Source organism: Thalassophryne amazonica, chromosome 7, assembly GCF_902500255.1.
Source record: "Thalassophryne amazonica chromosome 7, fThaAma1.1, whole genome shotgun sequence".
In the NCBI taxonomy this organism is placed as follows: domain Eukaryota; kingdom Metazoa; phylum Chordata; class Actinopteri; order Batrachoidiformes; family Batrachoididae; genus Thalassophryne; species Thalassophryne amazonica.
In genome coordinates this window covers 106,551,443-106,574,420 of record NC_047109.1, presented here as the reverse complement: position 1 = coordinate 106,574,420, position 22,978 = coordinate 106,551,443, and the positions used below count along the sequence as shown (strand labels likewise).

Sequence of the window (22,978 nt, the reverse complement as noted above, 5' to 3'; positions counted from 1 at the left end):
GAACCTCAGAGTCATGTGAGGTGTTAAAAGATCATAAATATAGTTTAGGGTCAAACACTTCTGGGCTTTAAGAAAATGATACATGATATTTTAAAAACTAAAGCTGGACAGACACTGTACGATATTTTCAATCGTTGTACTTGGCTCCAGCTCAAACTGTACGACAAAACCGCAGGGTGTAAAACTTCAGAGTGTATGATTTATGTTCTCACACTATACGACCCGATGCTCTGATGGGATCTGACATTGTACGTTCAAAAACCACACTTTGGACTTGTGTTTCCAGAAGCAAAATGTAAACAGAAGCTGCTCTCCCAAAGAAATGATAACTGTTTATGTTCTCTCCAATTCCACATCGATGTTTGCACACGTGCAGTGGGAGAGCTTGGGGTAAATCGGCTCGCAGATGTTCGTAGCGCTGCTTCAACAGCACGATACCTTCACGAGAGCTGACCAGAATATCAAACAGGTTTGATTTTCATCTGACCATATGATTGCCGATGGATCGTTACTCCATGTATACTACACGATGCAAGGCGCACCATTAAGTTCAAACTCGGCGCGATCCAAAAATTCTCGCACAAGTGAAAAATCAGTGTAAAAAGGCCAAAACTCACACAGTGTAAACACAGCTTAATGGGCAACCAGGGCAAAGATGAAAGGAAGGGTGTAATGTGCATTTTGGATTAGTTAAGTGACCTAGTGTAGTCCAGCTAAGGGTCACGGGTGACCAGAGGAGTATACCATGGCCGACAAACAAACACACTGACTCAATTGCTCACACCTGCAGTCAATTTTGAGTCACCAATTCACGTAACCTGCATATCTTTGGAGGTGGGAGGAGTCAGAAGCACCCGGAAAGAAGCCACTCAGCACGGTGAGAGCATGCCAACTCCACACAGAAAGGACCAGGTTAGATTCGATGACCTTTTGGCTGTGATGAAGCAAAGCTAACCCCTAAGCCACCATGCTACCCGAAAAAAAAAATTTGTTTATTTTGCGGCAGACAGCGAAACGGTCTCATTTCTTGTTCATTACAAGAAAAAAGAGAGCTCTTGAGCATGTTTTCATCCTGGATGTTTCTGACCATTGCTGCATTCATCTTTCGCTCAATCCTGTCTAGTCTCCCACTTCCTGCCGCTGAAAAACATCCCCACAGCATGATGCTGCCACCACCATGCTTCACTGTAGGGATGGTGCGTCGTTTCCTCCAAACATGATGTGTGGCATTCAGTTTATTTAGTTTATATAGTGCCAAATCACAACAAAGCTGCCTCAAGGCGCTTCACACAAGTAAGGTCTAACCTTACCAACCCCCCACTCACCAAGGAGTTCAGTCTTTGTCTGCTCACATCAGAGAATTTTGTTTCTCATGGTCTGAGAGTCCTTCAGGTGTCTTTTGACAAACTCCAGGCAAGCTGTCATGTGCCTTTTACTAAGGAGTGGCTTCCATCTGGCCACTTTACCATACAGACCTGATTGGTGGATTGCTGCAGAGATGGTTGTCCTTCTGGAAGGTTTTCCTCCCTCCACAGAGTGCTGGAGCTCTGACAGAGTCACCAAAGGGTTCTTGGTCACCTCCCTGACTAAGGCCCTCCTCCCCTGCTCACTCAGTTTAGACAGGAAACCGGCTTTAGGAAGAGTTATGGTGGATCCAGACTTCTTCCATTTACAGAGGATGGAGGCTACTGTGCTCATTGGGACCTTCAAAGCAGCAGAAATGTTTCTGTACCCTTCCTCAGACCTGTGCCTCAAGACAATCCTGTCTCTGAGGTCTACAGTGAATTCCTTTGACTTCTTGCTTGGTTTGTGCTCTGACATGCACTGTCAAGTGTGGAACCTTATATGTAGACAGGTGTGTGTCTTTCTAAATCATGTCCAATCAACTAAATATACCCCAGGTGGACTCCACTTAAGCTGTATAAACATCTCAAGGATGATCAGTGGAAACAGGATGCACCTGAGCTCAATTTTGAGCTTCATGGCAAAGGCTGTGAATACTTATGTATATGTGATTTCTTAGATTTTTTTTTAAATAAATTTATAAAAATCTAAAATTTAATAAAACCTTTTCACCTTGTCATTATGGGGTATTGTGTGTAGAGTTTTGAGGAAAAATAATTAATTTCATCCATTTTGGAACAAGGCTGTAACATAAAAAAATGTGGAAAAAGTGAAGCTCTGTGAATACTTTTTGGATGCACTGTATAAAGGACCTTTCCTGGAATCAAAGCATTAAACAAACTCTAATAATAAAAGCGTAAATGTCAGTCATAAAAATGCACTACAACAATGCACAAAAATCCCAAATTAAAGGGACGATAATACAGAACACTGGTACCCCTTTATATTCCAGTGCAACTTATGTAGGGGTTTTTCTTCTTCAAGAGGCATTTCTTTAACAGGTGCGACTTATACTCCGGAAAATGCGGTATATATTTTGACGATAAATTAGACAACTATTCTTGGTAAGATTTTGTGGTTGTGCAGTGCTTACAACTCATACGAGGTCTCTTAGATAATAAACCGACCCTTTTATTATTTTTTTTAACTATATGGATTTGAATGACATGCGATTACACCAATCATGCTTGAACCCTCGTGCGCATGCGTGAGTTTTTTCACGCGTGTCGGTGACGTCATTTCCCTGTGGGCAGGCCTTGAGTGAGATGTGGTCCCGCCCTCTCGGCTGAATTCCTTTGTTTCACACGCTGCTCGAGACGGCGCGCGTTGCTTTATCAAAATTTTTTCTGGACCTGTGAGGAATATCCGAGTGGACACTATTTGAGAAATTAAGATGGTTTTCTGTGAAAAGTTTAACGGCTGATGAGAGATTATGGGGTGTTTCTGTCGGTGTAAGGACTTCCCACGGAGCGGGACGTCCTGCAGCGCTTCCAGGCGCTGTCGTCGGCCTGTTTCGACCTGAAAACATCCTAATTTAAGGCTTAATTCACCCAGGACATCGTGAGAGAACAGAGAAGATTCAGAAGAGGCCGGCATGAGGAATTTATGCGGACATTCCACTGTTTAAGGACATTTTTTTAATGAAAGACGTACGCGCAAATTCGCCGAGTCGTTTCCATGACGACTCGGCAAATCTGTGTGCGCCGCGACAGGAAAAACACCTCCGTGTTGAAAACCATTTGTAGAATTCAGGTGGCTTTTAATGGCTTTCAACAAGTGAGTAACTGAGAAATTGTTTAACAGCTTGGGCATGTTCCAACTTGCCCGTTAAGATTTCCAACGGAGGTGTTTTTCCTGCCGCGACCCCCCGCGGTCGGGTCCAGCCCGACATGCGACTCTGCCCGCACGTTCTTTCATTACAAAATGACCGTTAACAATGGAATGTCCGAATAAACTCCTCATGCCGACTTCTTCTGAAAGTTCTCTGTTCTCTGACGACTTACTGCGTCAACAGAGCCTGAAATGTGGAAGTTTTCAACTTGAAATGGCGAGACGCTGCCGCCTCGAAGCGCAGATCGCCGTCAGGCGCCGTGGACCGTCCTTAAAGCGACACTACCAGACCAAAATCTCTCATCAGCCGTTAAAATTTTTACCGAAAACCAGCTGAATTTATTGAATGGTGTCCACTCAGTTGTGCCTTACAGTTTTGAAAAAATTTTTATCAAACAAAGCAACAGTCTCTGAGCCATTCCTAAACAATGAAAAAAATCGACGAGCGGGTGGACGACTCCTCACTCAAAGCCTGCCCACAGGCGAATGACGTAACCGACAGGCGTGAAAAAACTCTCGCATGCCCACGAGGGTTCAAGCATGTCTGATGTAATCACACGTGATTCAAATCCATATGGTTTTTGAAAAAATAATAAGGTCGGATACTTTTCTAATAGACCTCGTATTTGGAAGATGCACAAGGGTCAGCTTGACCAGCTTTACTCTGAGGACTTGATAAAGTGGGTTCCCAAGAATTCAGCACTTCCTCTGTCAAAATTGCTGATGGATCGCCATATTTATGTTTAGTGAATAATTTTTTTTTTGACACGTCAACTTACATCCTGGCCAACTTTGCTGACTGAGGACAGATTGAAAAGCTACATTCAGCTTCTACTGATTCACGTGAGAGATAACCAGCCCCCCTGTGTAACGTTGTGTGAGAGTGTGCGTTCAGTGTGTTGTATGTGCTAGTGTGTGACCATCCGTGTGTGACAGCATGAGAGTGCGTGTGTGAGCTGTGGCTTCCTGTTTGTGTCTGAGGCTTGGGTTAGGCGAGAGCTCCAAAGTGAGAGATAAACATTCAAGGAGAAGAAGTAAAGTGTGTGCATGTTATGTGCTCGTGGATGTGTTTGTCAGGGTTGCAAACTGGCTTTGTAGCTCTCAGTGAAGTGTTGATTTAAGTGGAAGTGTAGTGAGGAGATGGGATAAAAGGCCTGAGTAGATTAGGCTCACACACACTACTGAGGCGCACTGTAGTGCTTGGCCTTTCAGTGCACTCTGTTCCGAACGCGTCCGTGACGTGAGGCTTTCCAAAGAGGAGTTTGAGTGTAAAACTCTCTTTTGTGCTGGATGCACTTGCACTTCAACTAGTATGAGTATTTGTGTGGCAACAAAGCAACGGAGTTTGCAGAGCTGCTACGATGGGTACAAGGAGATGCGTGTGCAATTAGTGTGGTTTTGGGCTCGTAGTCAGACATGTTCGCTTCACCGTCGTTAGCTGGTAGGCTTTCAATTTGTGTGTTTTTTCTGATGCTGTTTACATATTTATGGAGTATGTTCATGTCCGACTTGGTTTTTCTATTTTTGTTTTTAGCTTTCTGGTTTGTACATTTTTCGGACCTATTGTCATGGTAACCGGTTGTAAAAGAGAAAATATCGGACTGGAAATTAGCCAATCAGAGCACGCGTATCGTCGCAGCCAAATAATAAAGGTACTTACGTACCGCCATAGGGGGCGCACTGTTGATGTTTACCTGAATTTTACAAAGTTTAATAGCCAATGTATTTAAGATAAGACTTTATTGATCTCACAGTGGAGAAATTCACGTTACGTCAGCTCTTAATAAACACACAAGATGAGTGCGAGTAGAAGAAAATGTGCATCAAACAGCATGTGCGAAGATAAGTAATAATAATAATACTTGTAACAATACAATAAAATAAGAAAATGACGTAGAAATAATATATATATATATACATCCATCCATCCATCGATTTTCTTCCGCTTAAACATGATTGGAATTAAAAAATAGGAGCATCTTATTTACAGTATCTGATTTTACTCCTCCAGTGTTCACACACAGCAGCTGCAGTGTAATTTTTTTGTTAAAGAAAGATGTGTTAATGAAGAACTTATATGAAATGCCAGGAAAGGCATTTATTGTGCATTTCTGATGACATTGAACAGATATTTAACAGAAAATATGTTTTGTGCAAAATGTATGTTTTCTTTCAAAGGAAACTTTAAGACCAGAATTTGGAGTTAAAGGTATAATTTGAGTGAAACACTTAATCTGTGAAGAAAATGAATATTGGAATAAAACGTGGGATTTACCAGAAGAGTAAATTTTCATGGCTCAGGGCCTGTTGACCCAGAGATGAACCGACTGGTCTGGTACTTTTCCATGACTAAGGGTTTTTCAACATCACCCCCGACTGAGAGTGAACCCACGGGGTGGGGTATTTCAAAGAATTGAACTAATTTGCATTTGTATAAAGATGTTATTAATAACTGATTTCATTGGTGTAAGAAGTGCTCAGTTTAGAAAGGTAAGCCCATGTGCGAGGAGTCGCTGACCCTTGAAGTGGATAAAAATGCATTGTCAGTGTTAGTTCTTCGAATCGGTCGTGGTGTTGCCTGTAACGTGGACTCTGTGTGCGGCTTCCTTTTGCTGGCAAAATAAAAACTGTTGCTTTGGAAACACCATGTAGCCAGGTAGAATCTCGTTCTGCTGTCTGGCGCTGCTTCAGTTCCACATTCCTTCGTATGTCAACAATGTTCTTGTGTCTTTTTGATAATTCCAAGTTCTACGAGTTCCACATGAGTCAGTAAACATCCAATGGCCACGGTAACATTTGTGTTGCCCGATTCTTTCATTTCTCCGTCCACAGTCAGTGAACTGGTGTCACAGACCGAACAGTCCCCCCTAAAAATCGGTCCGCCCTATCTTCACTGCGCATGCGTCATCAGCGGCGGTTCACAGATCATCACCTCATTTCTGCTTAAAACTGCACCTCAGTCATCATTTATCTCAGCAACACATAACTGAAGCTTTTGTACAACAATCATTTCCCCATAAATCAACATTTTTTCATCATAAAAGATGGAGGAAGTGATCAGAGCGCCACAGCTACATGATCATTTCAAAGCGTCACCGATTCAAGCCTAGTTTCTGCTTAAAACTGACTTTCGCATGATTTAAAAGGTTTTACCTTGTCAACTGTAGGTTAATAATCCCATTAATCCATTTGATCGCTTTGGGTGAAGAGAGCTCTGAAATGACACATGTGCAGTGGAGGCAGGGCAGACCAATTTTTAGGGGCGGACCGTTTGGTCTGCGACACCGGTAAGTGTACACATCACTAACATGAATGGCTGGTGTGCACATCACAGCTTTCTCACTGAGATAATGAACACAGCCAGTCACCATCATCACCTGCTGTTGCTTTCTCTCAGACTCTTTATGGTCACACTTCCCCAAAATCGGATAAATGTGTGCAGCTTTCTCCACGACACTCACCGGCTCTCTGTGTAGTTTAACACTGCAGGGAACTCCCCTTTCAGTGAGACATTTGCTTAACTGCGGTGGGACTGTCCATTCCTTCCATGACGACAGAATTGGAGATAACGCATACGAAAGTCATGGTTAACAAACACAAAAAAGTCATTACAAAATTAAGCACATTAGCTACTACTGGAAGTGCGCTGATGTGCAAACAAAAAACACAAAAAAGGTGTTGATGATGTAATGCATTCTGGGTCTTTTCCAATATGTGGTATGTAGAATTCAAGTGCTGATTTAATAAAATTCAGTCGAGCTGTTGAAATGGATTCCAATGCAATGCAATTTAATTTTTTTTTCTTGATATAATGTGCATTTAATTAACACTGACTGAGCATTAACTATGTCTTCAGTGAAACAAAAAACTTTTTATTAAATTAAATCTCAAAGTCAACATGATATACATAAAAAAAATATGTTCTTCTTTGGACTAAATGGAACAATTAATGAATTACTGTGACTTATGCAGGAAAGTTACACTGTTGCACAGGAGCTCACTTTAGAGCTGTATTAAATGTATGTCCAATACTAGAATCCCCACAAAATGTCCCAGACCTTCAACAGCTCCAGCTTCACCTAAAACAATGGTGATTGTAGTTGCAGTTGCAAATTAAGAGACTATAGAGATTTCTATAAGGACAGTTGCAGTTGCAAATTAAGAGACTATAGAGATTTCTATAAGGACACACGAAAGAGTGACGGAGACCAATGTAAAAATTTTACAAATTAATTAGGTTTTTGCAAAATTTATCACACAGTAGTCTCACATGTGTGGTTGTGTAACGATGTAGCCCTTTCTCAGTCTCTTTACACTGCTGCCGTGGCAACAATTTTAGCTGTAAAATCTGCATTTCGCATTAAATGAAGGTCTGAATTTTCATTTGAGGCCACACATGCGGCCACGTTTTTGTACTCGTTGCTCCAGGAATCACCACCCTGACATCTTACAACAGTCAGTGAAGTGCACAGAGAATTTTACCACCGTGTTGCGCTGTAATTTACGGTGATGTTTTACAATGCCATCTACAGTCCTGCATGTCCCAGATTCTTCATCTCAGTGGCGGCGATGGGAAACAGATTACGAGCATTGCAGATGTTTTTCGGGCAGCCCGGTAGCTTTGTGGTTAGCACTGTGGCCTCACAGCCAGAAGGTCATGGGATCCTACTTGTGTCCTTTCTGTGTGGAGTTTGCGTGATCTGCATGTGTTTGCATGTGTTCCGGCTTCCTCCCACATCCAAAGACATGCAGGTTAGGTGGTTTGGAAACTTTAAATTCCGTAGGTGTGCATGCAGGTGTGTGTCTATATGTGGCCCTGCGACAGACTGGCATCCTGTCCTGGGTGTACCCCGCCTCACGCCCTATGACTGCTGGGATAAGCTCCAGGCCCTCGCGACCCGAAATTGCATAAGCAGTTGAAGATGAGTGTGTGTGTATGTGTGTGCAGCTGTTTTCCATCTTTATTTCTCTTCATGTTCTTATAACCTTGCGGTTTGTCAGTAGGAAGCTGAGTTACTGTATATTCAAGTTTCCCCCAGACAGGCACCCCACTGTGTAAAGTCAAGGTAGTCTCCAAAAATAACAGTTCTCTGACAAAGTTCTTTGCAGATCTGTCTATCCACGTTTGTCTCTTTGAGTTTTAAAGACTGATGGTTGAGGGTAAAAATAACATTTAAAGTACTTTTAAATGCCTGAACACACAACATAATGGCTTTCAAAGTGAGAACACTGGTGATATTTGACAAATTAATCCCAGTCTTGGTTTTTTGAAATGTTGAACGTGTCTTCCACTGCTCTCTTACCAGAGTGTAGAGAGTGTAGGCAGAGCTCACTGACTGACAAGATGGTTTGTGAAAGTAAGTTTATGTTATTGGACCTGTTTTCTCTTGGCATAATCTAGTTTAAACACAGAAAATGCAGAGGGACTCCACTATAGAGATCACTGCATGGGAAAACCTTAGTCGTGTCAACCTTTGACCTAACTCTAACGTTCTGCAATGCTGGAACCAACTCAACTGGGTTTTTTTTACCTGGTTACCGCTGTACTACTTTGTTTGTTCTGCTCTATGGTATATGTCAGCTTGTGTGCTGCCGTTAAAATAACTCATAGCTGTGAAGCCAGGCCATCCGTGAGGAGCTCAGAGTAGAGCCACTGCTCCTTCCCATTGAAAGGAGCCAGTTTTTTGGGCATCTGGTAAGGATGCCTTACCAGATTACCAAGGTCCACACAGTGCTGATCAGAGATCTGCTATTTGCCGATGATGCAGCACTGACCACACACGTTGAGCACGAGCTGCAGCAGATGCTCAACCAGTTTGCTCATGCCTGCAGGGAATTTGCACTGACCACCAGTATTAAGAAAACAGTAGTCATGGGTCAGGATGTCCCCCAGCCGCCCGCCATCACCATAGGCACAGAAGCACTTGAAGTGACAGATGACTTTACATATCTTGGTTCAACGGTCACTAACAACCTGTCTATAGACAAGGAAATTGACAGACAGATAGCCAGCGCTGCCGGTGTGATGACTCAACTCGGAAAGAGAGTGTGGAACAATAACCACCTAACACTTAACACAAAACTTAAAGTGTATCATTCATGCATTCTAAGCACATTTCTGTATGGTAGTGAGTCTTGGACCACATATGCCAGACAAGAAAACAGCCTTGAAAGCTTTCACCTTCGCTGCTTGAGGCACATTCTTGGTATTTCCTGGAGGGACAGAGTACCCAACACCTTTGTTTTGGAATGTTCTTGCTCCCTAAGTATCAACCTTCTTCTTTGCCAGTGACGTCTACGCTGGCTAGGGCATGTATACTGAATGAAGGATGGGTGCATCCTGAAGGACATCCTGTTTGGCAAATTGGCTTCAGGAAAACGCCCAGTAGGATGACCAGCATTGTGTTTTAGAGACGTTTGCAAACGTGACCTGAGGCTAACTGACATAGACCCAGCCAGCTGGGAACAGATCGCAGCAGACCGCAACACATGGCGCTATACAGTTAGGGCGGGTCTAGCAACGGGCCAGACAAAACGAAAGAAACAGCTAGAATCAAGAAGACAGAAATGAAAAGAGAGACAGCAACCTCAGAACTCCTCTGGCTTTGTATGTCCAAACTGTGGTTGTGACTGCCATGCCAGGATTGGTCTGCCATACAAGACGCTGCCAATGGTCCTAATTCCAGAGTGCTAACATCATCTACCAAGATGGAAGGATGCCTAGAAGGAAGTCTTCCTAGGGAGGTGTTCCAGGCACCTCCAGCTAGGAGGATACTCCTGGAAGACCCAGAACTAGGTGGAGAGATTATATCTCCACACTGACCTAAGAATTCCTCGGGATCCCTCAGTTAGAGGTGGTTAATGTGGCCTGGGAAAGGGAAATTTGGGGTCCCCTGCTGAAGCTGTTGTCCTCACAACCCAATCCTGGATAAGCGGTTGAAGATGATGTGTGTGTGTGTGTGTGTGTGTGTGTGTGTGTGTGTGTGTGTGTGTGTGTGTGTGTGTGTGTGTGTGTGTGTGTGTGTGTGTGTGTGTGTGTGTGTGTGTGTGTGTGTGTGTGTGAGTGGTGAAAAACATTTTTCAACAAGTGAGGAATTGAACATTTTCTTTTTGTCGTTGTCATTTCTTTTTTGAAGAACAGAAAGACAAACTGCAACAGAATGACCAAAAGGCACTGTCACTGATGACAGTGATTTTTCATACGTAAACACAGCAACATGCAGCAAAGCTACAGAGATAAACTTTGTATTAGTATAAGTCATTCTTAAGCTGACATGTGCAAGACAAATGCATGGGTTCATAAACCTTTGCATGCACAGACGGTCTTTGAAGCATTACATTGTTGTAACTCAATGCTGTTAAGCTTATACTGCTCATGGTGCCGATAAGTGCCTCCTGCTCAAAGCTGTCCAAAGACCTTCTGTCCCTAGCTTGTGATGCGCTGCATCATTGTTGAGTTGCCTGGTTTGCATTAGTTTATATTGTTTATGAGCCATTCTAGTCCCATTCGTTGATGGTGGACGGTTCCTCGTGGTGCTACACTGACATCGTATAGGGACTCCACCCATTAGTTCTGTGTCTCTGTGAACTCCACAAGCTGTCTCGTTTTAGCAGAGGTAAAAAAGCAATTATGGTACTCCCATAACTATTAAGTTTTTGGGGGATGGTTCTTGTACTTTTATGAGTAGTTTTCTGGTGTGCAATTCTACTCAGACTAAAGTATGTATTACACTATGTCATTTACTTTGCTACTTTTAAACAATAATTCACTACATATTAAACCAACAGTTTTACTTGGCATTGCTAAACCAAATCTCTTATGTCAAAATCTTTAATCTGCATTTTTGTAGCCAAGAAGAGTATCAATCAAATGCAAACAGGGCAAAGAAAACCGTGAAATGCAAATGGGGGAAAACCAATGGTACAACATCCGATTTAATTAATTCAACCAAAACATTCTTGCCTTATGTGCATATTCTTTCATTTTCTATGCTCGCTTATTCCAATTCAGAGTCACGGGGGGCTGGAACCTATCCCAGAGGTCACTGGGTGAGAGGTGTTCTCTGCAAATTTGTTGAGGAAAATTATAGTCTTAGCTTGATCCATTCAGAATTTTTATCATTTATGAGAGAAAAGGACTTGTTGAAGATAGATATATTCTACATGGAAAACCTGATATATCGATGATGCTTTAAGCTACATTTTTAAAAAATAATGTGTACTGTATGTTCCAGAGTATAGTCATATACGACTTCATCCTCCTCTAAAAAAGCTGGACTCAGATTCAAATTGTAGGGTTTTCTTTTTAATTACTCTTTTTAAGGGCCATTTTAAACATGTTGGTTCCTTTCTTCAACAAATATTACAATACAGTGACCAGAACAAGTGGTGCCTGTTGTTTTGTAGCTGTCATAATAATTAAATTATTGTGATATTCTCAACATAGCTACACACCGGTGTAGAAAAAGCGTGATTGCAGTGGAGGGTTTCTCAGCGTTTGTTTTCTCCTTTGATCCAGTGCAAACAGGTTACACATAAGATGTTTTCCTCCTATATGTTTGTGTTGCAGCAATCTTCATATTTCATTGTTTTCTGAATAATAAAGTCCTTAAAAAGGCAGCTAGATGTCTTTATGCATGTTTGTGTTTTTGTGTGCACACTGCGGTTGGTATGGGCATATAGAGGCGCCGTGTGTCTCTTGATGCTATTTTGATTTCATGGTATCATCTGTTGCAGAGCCTTACAATAGTCTTAACCATGGCTTTGATGATGGAACAGTTCCTTTAGAGATTGTCCCAAGAAACCAGAAGACGCCTTGGGTTTCATGCATATTTAGAAATAAATTCTTTTTGATTTGGTGATACTACTGTATAGTACACTTTGCATGACCTGGATAGTTGATCCATTCTGACCAAAATTTAATCAGTTTATCTTTCATGAGCACACAACTCCAAAGTGCTTCAGTTAAACAATTATGACCTTCTCAAAGGTCATGTGGCCAAAAGAATCAAAAGGTGATATGACTTCAGCCTAGTGTTTAATACGAACCAGAGGTCTATCTTTAACCAATACACATGGATGCACACACCAGGCTGGAAAGGATGTTGTAAAATGTTCTGGCTTCCCTTCACTGGTTCCCTGTGACGCCAACAGCAGATTTCAAGGTTTTGTTGCTGATGTGTAAGGCTCTAAATGGACATGAACCTAACTATCTTGCTGAACTTGTTAAGCCTTATGTGCCTCCTTGCACCCTGCGGATGCTGGATGTGGACTTGCTCTGTGATTCAATGGTTAAAAAGAAGTCAGAGCCTTGTCCTGCCATGCTTCTACTTTGTGGAATATCATGCCTGTTGGGATTCGAAAGACAACTTCCACTGACTCTTTTAAGACTAGAATTAAAACCTATTTATTTTCTATTGCCTATCGGTTTTGTGGTCTTTATCTTCTTGTAACTATTTTCTGTGTAAAAATTGTTTCATGGTCTTATTGTTTTACTCTGTGATATGGGCATCTTTGTTTAATGTTCTGGAGTTATGTTCAGCACTTCGTTAGTTTTTTCTTCATTTAAAATGCCTGATGAATGAATTTAATATTATTGTTATAACACACATACATTGTCCAAGTATTACAGAGTTGAACAAAGTTACTATTAATTGTCTGTCAGAACTTGATATGTGATCAAAACCTACATTCAAGCATTTATGTATGCAAAAGAAGACTTTATTATGATATTGTTATGTTTAGTTGCTGCACAATCTCCTTTGCTATTAAAAATAAAAACTGGTTGTCTTTCTGAAAAACAACCGATTTTTAACAAATAAACATGTTTATATCCTAGTACAGAAACTGGTTTTGGTGTGTACACATAGTTTCTCCAATTCACGATAACTGTGTGGTGGGTGAATTTTTGTGTAATTCATTAATTTGAGCTATTTTAAGACAAAGTTATGCATAATTATGGCCCAATGAATACCTGTAATCATCCAGATACCTTTTGCCTGAAAGGCAGCTAGTTTCTTTACGAGTATTCTATTCAAATAGTTAGATAATATAGCTTTCTCTGCAGTTAATTGTACTAACAGGTCAGCTAAGAGGTCTGTGCTCCAGTATTTTTGTCGAGTGAAATGTTTTACAGTATTTTTCAGACTATAGTCAGTTTTTTCTTTTTTTCTTTTACTAGTTTGGGAATCCCTGTGATGGTGCGACTTATATAATGCAAAATCACACATGGATTATTCACAATAATAATTATAATGGCTATTTATAGTGGACCTTACCAGGAATCAAAACACCATAAACTAATTGTAAAATAATAAATGCCAATTAATTAAAAAGTAAATTACAACAATGCACAAAAATTCAATATGAAAGAGCTGATAATACAGAAAAGAAGGTGCAATTTATCCTCCAGAAAATACGGTAAATTCTATTTTAGCACCATAAGCACAAATTAGCAGATACCGATAGCTAGATAATGCAATGGTTCAATGGTGCAATGGTTCTTGAGATTATATACCAGTTATACTTTTTAATCCCTTCACCCAAGCTACCTGTCAACACCTGTACAGACAACCAGTTGATTTCTATGTATTACAATCAGTGGTTGAGTGATTCTAATCACTCAACCACATATGAATGCATGAAAAAGTGCATCAGGATTTTGAGTGCAATGTAAATAAGGTGCTCACGCACACACATAAGTGCCAACTGCCGGCTTCGAGGCTGTGATGGCTACAGGAAGAAAATACAGTGCACGTCTGTGACAGAAAATAAACTCTCACCAAGACCAACCCTAGAATTTTCCTCTCAGCAGAGGTCTCCTTCGGTCCTCTGAGTCGCTCAACCAGGAATCTTTGGTGTGAGGATACTCACAGCCTGTTTAAAGTTTATTACCTCCACCATCCAGAAGAGAGGGACTGAGGTTATGTGATTGCCTCTGTGTGAGTGTGTTTTTTTGTCTGACTGTGCAAGTGAAAACTCCAAAAGTAGAGGGCAGATGTTTACAAGATGTTATGGAGATGTGGTTCCTGGGTGTGGAAAGACCTGGTGTAATCTGAAGATACATCCAGGTCAGATTTGAAATCTTTTCTTTTCACTTTATCTCTTTTGTGGCATTTGAAGGACTGACTTGATGACATCACAAAGACCTTTTGATCCAATCAGGTCCATAATTATTTGGACAGTGACATAATTTTTGTAATTGTGCCTCTGTGCACTAAAGATGTGCTTGTAGTGTAGACTTTCAGATGTAAATTTCAGATGTTCAACAAGTAGACCACGCAAGGTGGTAACAATAAAATCAGCCAGTATGCACATGTCACGAATGCAGCAGTGATTTTGATGCAGAAAGAACATTTCTACCCATATATTAATGAATGAGGCCCAAGGAGAGGTTCAGCATTAGAGAAAGAAAAATTCAAACTGAGAGGTGGGAAAGTTGAAATAGGACAGGGTGGCTGAATAAAGGATGGTCAATGAGAGTAGAAAGAACTGTAAAGATGAACAAACTCAAATTTTGTCTGGTTCCTCCTTGTCGCATAACAACATAACGTTGGTGTCGCCGCGGTGTGTGTTTGTAGTGTGTGGAGAGCTTGAGTCGAGTGATATGAGGCCAAACAAAGAAAGTGCCGTCACGACGGTCCAGTGTCGTTAACGTGGATAACATCTGATGAAAACAAACCACATAATCAGAGAGCGGCAGACAGAGTCTTATCAGTTTGGATCTGGGTCCAGGCATGAACCTCCAGAGTCTAGATTCTGAGGCTTTGGCTGATTTGGGGCACTGCTGCCAATGAACAAATGTTGCATTGACTCTTGCTCTTTTTTCTCTCTCTCAGAAGTTTTTTTTTATTATTAAAAAAGGGAAACTTTACCAAGAACTACACGTGACTCTCAAAATACGACATCATATGTGATTGTTGTTTTGTGCTGACCCTGTTACATTTTCTGTCCCTATTTAGCTGTTGGCTCCTTTTTGAATACTGTGTGAGAATGTCCACAGGTATGTTACTGTTGGAATGTGATTAAATAACACAGTTTCACAGTTACCAAATTTGCCCCCTGGACATCAGTGATCCATTTCAGAGCTGCTGTGATTATTTGACATTTTGTACTTTCTTCAGCAAAGCATAATGTTGCTCAGCATGGGATGGTACAAATGTGAACAAATGCATTTAAAGTATGTGAAGGGTTCTTCTCTGAAATGCATGACTTGATGGACATTAGGAAAGATGGACAATCACACATATGTCAAGCAGTGTTACAGGAAGAAAGAGAAATTTTGTTTGATGCTGACAAATTGAATTTGCCGAGCATATAACAAACACCCTTACATGCAGCACAAAACGCCATACAGCCCAAGTGTCATTTTCACATCCAGACCCAAGATGTGTACCATACTTTCCAGATTATATATCTCACCAGAGTTTAGTTGCATCTAATCAGAGTAAACTACTTCTTGTTGCCACTGAAGAGATGAAAATATCAATGCTGTGCAGGTTTACTATGCTAAATAAAATGACTATAAATGTTTTAAGACATTATACTTACCCTCACCTTAGCCTTGCTGTCCTCTTTGTTGTGCATTGTTTGTTGACCTACAAAATGCAAACAAGTGAAGTATGGAGTAGTATGATGGTTATTCTCTTTCGTTATTCACTACTGTCATCTTTCAGTTTGAGAGCTTGATTTATTAATTTCAGCAATTTTCTAAGACCTAGCACATCCTTCAGAGTCAGATTGTCTTCTGTTTCTTGTGTTATGCTCCAGTTTGTGGATCAGACAGTACCTTATTCAGACAAGTAAACAGGAGCAGGTTCTCAGGTATAGAGATGGTGCCATCTTGTGGCCATAAATAATATGCCAGTAATATCATGATAATGCAATTTTTTTTTTTTACTTTTATCTTTGAAATATAAGTCACAGGATTATTCAAATAAATAATAAAGTGGGACTTACAGCCTGGAAAATACGGTAATTAGCAAATGCTTTTGTGTTTGTGCATTGCAATTATAAGGCAGCTATAAGAAATTATGGCATAGACCACTAAAAGCCTGGCCTAACGTCTAATATTTATATGTTGCAGTAGTAAGATACGTCTTCCATATTTTAGTTTAAACTATAAACAAGGTTTTTGGTGGTCACATTCTGCTTTCTCATGATACAGTATTACAGGCATTTCACCTAACCACATATGCCCATGAACATGCAAATGAGCCGAAGTGCACTCATGATTTAAAGAATCTGGGCAATGGGCATGAAAATGACAGCTGTCTGGGTTGGATAAAAGACAGTGGCACTTGCGCTGCTTTGCACCGGGTGGAAGATCGGGTCCAAAATCCAAACTGGACAGCATGAGAGAAACTGGAGACACAGCAGACGTCTTGTCCATCAAATAGCCAATCTTAAACATCAAACACATTTCAGTCGGACATCCTGCAAACCATCAGAGGCCAGCAGAATTACAGAATGAGCAACAAACACAGACAGAAGAGGAGAAAACAACCACCAAAACTCTTGCCTTCTTCCAAAGTGCAGCCACAAGCTGTTGGTCTGAGTCTGCCAATCTCACTCAAACTCCCAGTCATAGATAAGCTTTGTGTTTCTGTGTGTGTGTGTGTGTGTGTGTGTGTGTGTGTGTGTGTGTGTGTGTGTGTGTGTGTGTGCATGTTCGCACAGAATTCATAATTCAAAGCGTAGCCAAATCAAGATCCTGAAATTATCATGACCAGCAGTGGCAGAAAAGAGGGAGAAATGAGAATAGAAAAGAAAAAGTGGATGTGAGGAAAAACGTAGTGAGCAAGGGCATACTACAAATGCCAGTACAGATTATAAAACATGAAGTAGTTTATATTCACTACACACTTACCCGTATGCGGCGCCATGCCTTCACTGCACATGTCTCTCCACCCTCTCTATCTTCCTTCAATGATTCCCTCCTTCTTTTACTTTCAAGGAAGGGTAATCCCTCTTGTAGCTAATGTGCTGTGACATTTCATGCTACAATAGGATTTGGAGACACTATGTATTCTCATGGTGCTGGGGTCTGGCTGATAACCTCGCTGTCTGGATGATTTTGGGGCTGCAGCAGCTCTCACTAGTTTTTATCTCACTTTGGAAATCTAATTCTCAAGGTGGAACAGCAATTCTCAGGAATCCCGTTGACACCTTTCCTGCACTGGGTTATTGTTAACGTGCTGTAACCGCATACCAACAAATGACATCTCACTTTAACAAACAAAAAGTTATATTACTGTTTTTTGTGGTGTATGTCCCAGGTTTTATTTATTTATGTTGAACTTGTTTAGGAGGTTTGGAGACTTATATTCTGAAGCATTTTATATATGAAAACGTGCTAAAAATCCATAGCAATATGATCTATGTCCACAAGATGGCACTGTCTATGCACATGATAAGCTCCTTCTGTTCCATGATTCAAACTCTGGAACAGAAGTAGAAGAGGCTACTCTAAATGAGAAAAACATTCTTTATCTTGGAGAATATGGAAATTTATGTAATAATGCTCTCAACCTAAAAGACCTAAAAGAGGGAATATAAGTTTTTTTTGCCACAAGGACAACTTGCTTGGACTGCATTAGTAACAGTAAATCAGTTCAAATGAGTCTGTTATCTAACTGTTTTTCCAAAAGTGTCTATTGTTTGTTCAGTGACCAAAATAAGCAGTTTACTTGCATAGTGTGCCTGTTAAAATAACAGTTTGCTTGTTAGCACCTGCTGCCTAACACAGCCTTTGCGTTATAAATAAATAAATAATATGCAGAGTTTTCAAATGTTCCATTACATTGGACAATTCCCTCACATATGAGCCTCCCCTTCAGTGACTCAAAGAAGCAGTTTATTTGCATTTTGGACCTGGTATAATAACATTAATTAGCTCTTGAGCTTCTGCTTGTTAATGCAATGTTTGCATTATAAATAAATAATACAGCCATTAAATTAATTTTACTGTTGCATGAAGAAGCACCACATTTCAAAATGACATTCAATGTATAGTCCAGAAAATGTGGTAATTGAAGTTGAAATGTCATAAAATTTTGTAACCCCTGATTAAGTTCCAAATAATTTAAAATTGGGTATCTACTGATATTGAGTCCTGCACTACTACTTGTATTTTGTTACAATCACGCTGAGAAATTCAGTGCTATATTTACTTCATGCAGCCATGTCAACCAGTCAAACAAGTCAAACAGAATATGGTTGTTTAAATGGGAAACATATTATATGAAAACATAATAAAAAACAATGAATTGAAACATTTTGTTGCAGTTTGCCTTTCTCCTTTAAACAACCAAGCTTTGTAGGTCCAGTTGACATAACTAGATTAAATAAATGTATCATTTAATTTCTTAAAGCAAAATACAATTGCTCAGAGCATGCTGCAAAAGCACATTAAAGTCAATCCAGTGTTTATGCTTCACAATTAAACAGCTTTGCAATGCATTTCATCCATTTTTATATGGCTCATGTCAGAGCTACTTAGGGCAGGATTGTAGTAGTTAAACTACAACACTAATATAACCAAAATTCCACTTCAACACACCTTAATATTAATACTCCCACAGTCACATCAAATAAAAGTTACAGTTCATCTCACTGCAGCAAAATGAGCACCAGAAATCTTGATTCCATTTGGAAGTTGTGCAGCATCTCAATGTAAACATTTTTTGTCGTGTTTGTTTTTGTTGACAAGATTGAACAAGACTGATAAAACTGGAATAATTACCAGAATGAATACCTTCATCCACATAATTATTCTGGATCTGTGTTTACACATACAGTGCCTGTTAGCAGGAGGAAAACACTGGTGAAACAGAATGATGAGGAAAAACACATCTGTTCAAGTAGAAAATGCTACCTCATTGACTGGTCGGAAGCGTGTGAGATGCGGCATCTGGAAAAATTAGACATGGTGCATATTTGACTCAAAGTGGAGAGTAAATATGCTTATGAAACTCTTCAGAGTGACAGGCTGGTTAGGCCCAGGCTGGCGTTTAGAAAGTTCGCTAAACCCGGAGCTAAGTGTAGCGAGCTGGTCTTCCTGCTGTGCGAGCTGCAGACTGTGGTGGCGTACCGCTCGCTGAAATGGATCTTAGCCCGTTGTGTCCATCATTGGCCAGAATGATCTGACAGGCTGGTTCCGTAGGACACAAATGCGAAGCTCACACAAACAGCTCTGGTTGCAAAAAATCTTTAGTGGTGAGGAAAGCAGTGTTCAGTACACTGGACGGCAGTCCAAAAAACACAGAAAACAAGAAAAAGAACACACAGAAAAGAAAAGCAATACATGAGCAAAAACAAAAAATAACCAAACGGCCTAACAACAAAGCAGAAAACCAAACAAACCATCAGACCCTGACAGCCCACCCACCCCCCCCACCCCCACGGCCAACCCCCAACGGGCCAGGAGTATTAGGGTGAGTGGCATGAAACTCCTGAATTAGACCAGGGTCCAAAATAAAACAGGACCGCTCCAAACAATCCACGACCGCTCCTCGTGGCCATAACCTTCCCAATCAACCAAATACTGGAAGCCGCCACCGCGACAGCAAGAAGCCAAGAGACGGCACACGGTAAAAACGGGGCCACCATCCACACACCGGGCGGGCAATAGGGGAACGACAGGAGGGCACAACGCACTAGACCAGATGGGATTGACATGACTGACATGAAAAGTAGGGTAGACATGCATGGACCGGTGGAGATGGAGATGGATGGAAATAGGATTAATGATTTTGGAGACCGGGAAGGGACCAACGAACCTGGAAGCCAATTTCTTAGGCAAGCCCCTAAGGGCAAGGTGGCGTGTAGACAGCCAAACCTTCTGGCCCGGGGAGTAGGTCAGAGCATCCGAATGCCTACATTTCGCAGCAGACTTATATGCAACCGAGGAATGCAACAACGCTGAGCGTGCATGCTCAGATTGGTTGGCAGTGAAGAACTAAACTGAGTGCGGAGGGAACCATGGAATCAAGACTAGTAGAGCAAAAACTATATGAAACGGGGCATAACCGGTGAAAACTGATGGTAAACTGTTATGAGCAAGCTCAGTCCAAGCGAGCTGTTCTGACCATGATGCAGGATGGGAAGCGAGAATCCGAAGCCCCTTTTCCAGCTCCTGGTTAAGCCATTCTGTCTGCCCATTGGCCTGTGGATGGTAGCCCAGATGATCAACTACAGTCATAACTACCATATACCCCTTTGAGAATGGAAAACTGGTCACAAAATCCAGCGAGATGTGGGTCCATAGGGACCGGTAACGGCAACAAGGCACCCGCAGGCAGACGGTTAGAGCACACACTTGACAGGCAGTTACATATTCCGTGACATCCCTCACGAGCCCAGGCAACCAGAACCTTTGTTGCACAATAAATAGTTTTCTTAATTCTCGGATGACAAAACATGCGGATGTCATGACACCAACAGATCTTCTCCCCTTTAAGGGAAGTAGGATCAAAAAGCTTGCCTCATGGATAACAAGTGGGAACCAGTGCATCCCCTACTGTAGATTTTATTCGTGACCCTATATCCCACCTAAGTGCAGACACAAAACACGACTTAGGTAGAATGGTCTCTGGGCCAGTGGGCGCATCTACCGAGTCCCCCTGATGGGATAGAGCATCTGGTTTACCGTTCTTTGTGCCCGGATGGTATGACAGGGTAAAACTGAAACGGCTGAAAAATATGGCCCAACAGGCCTGGCGAGAGTTTTACCGTCAACAGCTCGTGGTCGCTGATGCTATAGTTGCTTTCCACTGCAGTCAGTTTCTTCGACAAAAAAGCGGACGGATGTAGCCTATTGTCGGATGGATTTCTCTGGTACAAGACCGCACCTACTCCCGCATTAGAGGCATCAAACTCAATCCCAAACTGACGAGCAGGGTCAGGAAGGAGAAGCATGGGGGCCACAGTGAAGCAATTCTTTAGGACTCTGAAGACCGCGTCACACTCTGGCGTCCAGTCGAACGGCCGGAGAGATGAGGTGACCATTTGCAGAGGTGCTGTGACTGTACTGAAGTTATGAATAAACTTCAGGTAGAAATTTGCAAAATCCAGAAATCATTGTAATTCCTTGCGAGATGTGGGAACAGCCCAGTCACGCACCGCCAAAACCTTCTCAGCGTCCATCCTGACTTCCCCTTCCGATATTATGATACAGTGGAGCTATGAAAGTCGCATTTCTCTGTCTTTACATAAAGTTCATTTTGAACCAGTGTTTGTAAGATGGTGTGAAGGTGTCGGGTGTGTGTTGCCAGATCAGAGGAAAAGATAAAGATATCATCAAGGTATACAAAGATGTATTTGTTCAGATATTCCCACAACACGTCCTTAACGAGGTTTTGGAACACGGCGCGTGCGTTCGTGAGTCCGAATGGCATCACTAGGTACTCGTAATGTCTGGATGGAGTGTTAAAAGCTGTCTTCCACTTGTTACCTTCTCTTATATGGACCAAATGATATGTATTACGTAGATCGAGTTTGGTAAAGATTGCAGCACCATCTAACAATTCGAAGGTGGAGGAGATTAAGGGCAATGGATAGTGATTCTTCACCTTGACATCATTTAGGCCGCGGTAATCAATGCAGGGATGGAGAGTCTTATCCTTCTCAATAAAGAATAACCCGGCCCCTACGGGAAAAGACGAAGGTCGGATCAAACCAGCTGCCATGGACTCCGGGATACACTCAATCATTGCATGGTGTTCAAGTGGCGACAGAGAAGAGTTTTCCCTGTAGTGTGGGAGAAGCTCAATAGTACAGTCATAGTAACGATGTGAAGGTAAGGATTTGGCTTTAGCCTCACTAAAGATGGCAGAGAGGTCATGGTAGCACTCGGGTACCCTGGAGAGATTCAGATTAAAACCCTGCAGAGTGCGTTCAAGTTTTTGCAGACATATGTTATTACAGGCCGGGCTCCAAGATATTATTTCGCCCTTAACCCAATCAAAATTAGGCCCGTGTCATTGTAGCCAGAGGTGCCCCAGGATGATCGACTGAGTCATATTTTCCATTACATGAAAACTGATTCATTCGGAATGTGAGTGGGAAATCAGTAATTTAACCATCTGAGTGCGGTGAGTGATTTGGCCCAGTACGTGGCCATCCACAGCACTTACCACCAGAGGGCGTGAAATGTTATACAGCTTAAGGTGAAGGTACCTGGCGAGAGAAAACAGAATCAGATTGTCATCAGAACCGGAATCAACAAAAGCCGAAACAGCAATGGAGGAGTGATCAGAAATTAATTTGGCTGGGATTATATTTTGTGCCGAAACAGAGGAAATGGAATTGAGACTCACCCGCTCTTAAGTGTCCAGATTGTCTGCAGCAGAAGCAGAGGCTGTCCACACAACGGCGCTGTCACTCAGATGTGGTCAGGCATGTGCACCCTAACTGCATCAGCTCTTCGTTGTTGTGCAGAGATGGATTGAGCTGGGCGTTAGTGGAGGAGGAGGAGCGGCGTGGAGGCATGTTGGCTCGGTGGTCTTGATCCCGAATCTCTGCAGACAGGGCCTGAAAGAACACATTGAGTAGAGCAGCCGGGTTCCATTCACTTTTCGCTGCCAGGATGCGGAAGTCGATAGCATAGTCTGTGACCCAGCGGCTGCCCTGCTTCAGCCTCATGAGGGAGCATGCTGTTTCACGTCCCGGAGCAGTATGCTGGAACACTTGCTCGAGAGCTGTGGTGAATACAGGGAGTGAAGCACAGGAGGGTGACTGTCGACCC

The 22,978-nt window shown here is 41.8% G+C and overlaps 1 protein-coding gene and 1 long non-coding RNA gene across 5 annotated transcripts in view; both read left to right on the top strand.

The window, feature by feature from the left end:
* The window catches only part of LOC117514716 (RNA-binding motif, single-stranded-interacting protein 3-like), a 459,452-nt gene that overhangs the window by 57,467 nt on the left and 379,007 nt on the right, over positions 1-22,978 (top strand). The gene's annotated exons all lie outside the window — the stretch shown is intronic.
* LOC117514718 lies at positions 754-21,517 on the top strand. The gene is made up of 3 exons (XR_004561945.1): positions 754-843; positions 15,966-15,974; positions 21,507-21,517. It is a non-coding gene; the product is annotated as an uncharacterized LOC117514718 (long non-coding RNA).